Source organism: Lactuca virosa, chromosome 1 (assembly GCF_052849685.1).
Source record: "Lactuca virosa cultivar CGN04683 chromosome 1, Lactuca_virosa_CGN04683_v6, whole genome shotgun sequence".
NCBI lineage: Eukaryota > Viridiplantae > Streptophyta > Magnoliopsida > Asterales > Asteraceae > Lactuca > Lactuca virosa.
Window position 1 is genome coordinate 48,319,495 of NC_136426.1, and position 5,265 is coordinate 48,324,759.

At 31.9% G+C, this 5,265-nt stretch overlaps 1 pseudogene; it reads right to left on the reverse strand.

The window, feature by feature from the left end:
- Positions 1 to 957: 957 nt before the first annotated feature.
- LOC145113628 (protein WHAT'S THIS FACTOR 9, mitochondrial-like) lies at positions 958 to 1,782 on the reverse strand (annotated as a pseudogene).
- Positions 1,783 to 5,265: the final 3,483 nt, after the last annotated feature.

The window sequence follows — 5,265 nt, forward strand, 5'->3', positions numbered from 1 at the left end:
TTAAAGGAGTTTCGTTCTAGTTCTTTTAGTCATCATTTGTTCTTATTATCAAAGTGAGTAATCATGAAAGAAAAAGGATCGAAAGTGGGCATGAAACAAAAGTCTCATCTTTCTATCATTTCTTCTTTTATATATAATTTAAAAAATAATTAGGGAAGGTACCCATGGGTTGCGAAGGGTTTTGTTTTTTCCAGCAATTACTTCATCCTTAAAACAAATAGTATGAGCATATATATCGAGGTCTTTGGAAGATAAATATTTGACTAGGAAGCAAAATACATAAAATATAGAAAGGAACTATGGTAAATAGCAATAATCTTTTTCATTTTTACAAAGATCGGCAATCTGCTTTAAAATCACCCCTCAGTAGCAACAAACTTTCATTTTTCTATCATATCTTTTTTTCAACCAAAAACAACAATTTAAATTGTAATGCAATGGGTAATGGGTTTTTTTACAAACTTAAAAGTGCAATGATGTAAATGCCGAGTTTACCGGACCAACACTCATTTTAGCGTAGATCTCATCAATATCTTTATCTGCCAGTTTAAATGACCAAAAATAAATCAAAGAGAATTAAGGAAAACAAAATGAAAATGTAAAACTATTTAAAAGAACTATATACATAATTTGAGAGATAATAAAGGGGGCACACATGTAATGTAACATTTTAAAGTTGGCACAACAGCTAAGAGGGAAGTGTCGGTGTTGAAACTGCAACCTGCAACCTGGAAAAAAGAAACAATTTTTCCAAAAATGATAAATGATAGTTATGTGCATAACGAGAAAAGTAAATGAAAGAAAAATTAACGGACGTTTTTTATTCATATATTATAATAGGGAAGAAATCATGAGTGAATGGTAGGAAATTTAAAGGTTAGGTGAAGATACTCTGAAAGAGCAAGAAATAGCAATGCATTTTCATTGCAAAATGAAAGTAAGTTGCTATACTTGCTATTAAAGTAAATTTAAAATAATAATAATAATAATAATAATAATAATAATAATAATAATAATGAAGTTAGATCCCATTAACAGATGCCTCTCAAACAAGAGATCCTTCATATAAGCTTCCCTTATTTTGTCCTGATCTTATTTGAAACATAAAAGACCACTGGATGATGCACTAATGCCTTTTGATACCTTGTCCCAAATCCTAAAAAATCACCTAAAACAATAAATTATCCATCTCGGTTTTCTTTGATACAAAAAGATTCATCAACTCATTTAGCACAACCACTGTCCACTTCTCTGTTTGACCACTGTTGGGTGACAAGAAGAATGCATCTCCATATGTTGATATGTAAGGCAAATTCTGCCATTCATGCAACCATATCCTTACTTTCTATTCCAAATCATACCTTTTGGTAAGTTTATAGAAAACTTAATGGGCATTCTAGGAAGTATCCCACAGTTTTCCTCCATCGCTTTCTTCTCCAACACTAACATTGCAACAAACCAATCCTACACCAAACACTTCACAACCCTTTACTACCCATATTACAGATCTGAAAATATTCAGGGGATTCGGGAAGTAAAGTCAAGAAAAAATCATGAGGTAACCCTAGATCAAACCTTAACAAATCGATAATATCTAAAGGAAGCTTTTTTGCTCCTGTGGGCATTAAACATTTTGCTAATCTTTTAGCCATGCCTTTCTTATAATGAGAAGAGTTCAAAATCTTGGATTCCTCATTGTGAATGGTTACAACTTGTGAGGTGAGTTTGACTTGACCAAGGGGGAAATGGTTTGGAGGATTGGAAAATTTGGAAAATGGACATGATGATCCAACCTTGGATCATGATAAGTTTACAAACGGTAAGTTTACAACGGCTCAATTTTTGTCATCTCGTTTCCGTGGCCACGAGAATCGCATGACGAGAAGCAACGAGTTGGAGGGGGGGGGGGGGGCGGTGTTCCCCCCGTTACGACGTCGTCACGATGCGCCACGTCACCGGCGTTACATCTCGTTTGGACCCATACCGTGTGGTCTAAGTCATGACTTTTTCACATTTTTGAATAGAAAAACCCAAGAAACCGGCTAATTTATTCACTTTAGCCATTTTTAACCTGTTCAGCAGGTCATGGGACCAAATTGTTAATTTTTCGAAAATAATGAGACTTTTTTGCAGATTTCGTCAAAATATTAATATAATGTATAAACATATTTTTTACATATCTATATTTATTTTTACGTATTTGTGTATTTTTTATGTTTTTATATGTATATATATTTACGTATTTTTATGTATTTTAAATGTATAAACGTTTTTTTACTTATTTATATGTATTTTTAACAATTTTACATATTTTTTATGTATTTTTATGTATTATGTATTTATATGCATTTCTATGTATTTTTATGTATTTATGTATTTTTTAAAGCTTTTTAAATAGATGTTTATGTATTTTATATGTATAAACGTATTTTTGACGTATTTATATCTATTTTTAAGTATTTTACATATTTTTTATGTATTACGTATTTAAGTATTTTTTTAAGTGTTTTATATAGATGTTTTTTTATATTTATGTATTTTAAATGTATAGACGTATTGTTTTACGTATTTATATGTATTTTTTAAGTATTTTACATATTTTTTGTGTGCTTTATGTGTTTTTTATGTATTATATATTTATATGTATTTTTGCGTATTTATGTATTTTTTTAGTTTTGTTATATAGATGTTTATGTATTTTTATGTATATTAAATATTTAATTGTATTATTTTTATGTGTTTATATATTTTTTACGTAAAAATAACACGATTAAACATTTAATATACACAAAAATACATAAACATCAATATAAGAAAATTAAAAAAATACATAAATACGCAAAAATATACATAAATACATAATACATAAAAAAACACATAAAAACACAAAAAATATATGTAAAATACTTAAAAAAATACATATAAATACGTAAAAAAAATACGTTTATACATTTAAAATACATAAATATACAGAAACATTTATATAAAAAACTTAAAAAAAATAAATAAATACGTAATACATAAAAAATATGTAAAATACTTAAAAATCGATATAAATACGTAAAAAATACGTTTATACACTTAAAATACATAAACATCTATATAAAATGCTTAAAAAATACATAAATACGTAAAAATATATAAAAATGCATATAAATACATAATACATAAAAAACAACACATAAAAATACATAAAAAAATATGTAAAATGGTTAAAAATACATATAAATAAGTAAAAATATACGTTTATACATTTAAAATACATAAAAATACGTAAATATATACATATAAAAACATAAAAAATACAAAATACGTAAAAATAGATATAGATATGTAAAAAATATGTTTATACATTACATAAAAAGTTTGACGAAATTTGCAAAAAAGTCTCATTATTTTCGAAAAATTAACAATTTGGTCCCATGACCTGCTGAACAGGTCAAAAAGGGCTAAAGTGAATAAATTAGTCGGTTTCTTGGCTTTTCTATTCAAAAGGTAAAAAAGTCAGGACTTTATTATTCAAAAAATAAAATTTAGGACTTTATTGAAAATTTGCCCAAAATATTGGGACTTTTCTGGAGAGATCCCATTGAAGAAACTCCAAAGGTATACAGAGGAGGAATAAGAAACGGAAATATGGGGTGTAAAGGCGACAACGATGAAACCAATTGGAGGTACCGAAAGTTGGATATGCCTCTATTTGATGGAGAAAACCTCGATGGATGGATCTTGAGAACGGAGCGATACTTTACCTTTTACAAACTATCAGGGAGTGATAAGATGGAGGCAGCAGCGGTGGCTCTTGAAGGCAACGCCCTCCTATGGTTTCAATGGGAGCATGGTAGAAGACCAGTCACGCAATGTAATGAATTGAAGTCGCTCCTCCTTCGACAATTCCGACCGATTCACGCAGATACACTATACCAATAATGGTTAGCCCTAACGCCTCGTTCCCGAGTTTAACAAAAGAAAAGAAGAGAAGAGAAAAGAAAGTCACGAGAGAAAACAAGAGAAAGAAAAGGAAAACAAAATTTTCTTTCATGTTCCCGAGTTGAAGAGAAGTGGAAGGAAAATGAATCATTTTGTTCTTTTTTTCCAAATCCTCCCAAATCGGAAGGAAAGTTAGGAGGGAAAGTGATCCTCCCATTTCCCTCAACTTTCTTCCACTTCCCTCCTTTAATGAAACTCGGGAACACCAATTTTTTTATTTTCTTCTCATTTCCACTCATTTCCTTTCCTTTCTCTCGTTAAGTTGAACTCGGGAACGGGGTGTAAGTCAAACCGGGTTGATCCATGAATACCATCGTTCGTTTATCGAACTACTTGCCCCGCTTAGAAATATTCCGGATGACGTGATAATGGGCCAATTTGTTAATGGACTCAATGAAGATATTAGGTCGGAGGTCCACTTATTTGAGCCCTGATACATTGATCTTGCGATGTCAATAGCCATCAAGGTCGAAGGAAAACTTTGTCCTCACACTCATCGGAAACCAAATTTTCCCCCTGGTTCTGCCCAAAAAACAACGCCCCTCATCATACACATCAAAACCACCTTCTACTCATCAAAAGACCTTAGTAGTCCATTCCAGAAACGACCCGCTGAAATTCGAAGACTCACGAATCGGGAACTTCAAAAAAAGAGGGAAAAGAAAATTTGTTATCGTTGTGATGAAATATGGAACCTTGGTCACCGCTACAAGAAGAAGGAATTGAGTGTGTTGATAATCCATGAAAATGAGACTCAAGAAGATGAATCCCAAGCTGGAAGATGAATCGAAGTTAGAGACTCCATAAAACACTATCCTTTCAGGGATCTGTTTGAATTTGGTAATTGGGACAACCAACCGAAAAACTCTAAAATTGAAAGGGGAGATGGCAGGAGCTGAAGTAGTGGTACTCATTGACCCAGGCGTCACCCACAACTTCTTATCCCTCTCCGCTATTAAACATCTCAACATCCCAATTTCACACACTGTTGGGTTTAAAGTGCCACCGGGCATGGGGGAAAATGTCACTGGTAGTGGAAAGTGAAAAGGGGTGTTGTTACATGTCCAAGGGTTGTGCATCAGAGAAGATTTTTCTACCATTGACTTTGGGAACTTCGGATGTCATTTTGGGGGTGGCTAAAAACGTGGGTCTCGTAAACACAAATTGGAAAACACAACACATGCAGTTCCAAATAGGAGGACAATGGGTGACTTTGAAAAGAGATCCATCCTTGGAACGATCCTATATATCCTTAAAGAACATGGTGAGAACTCT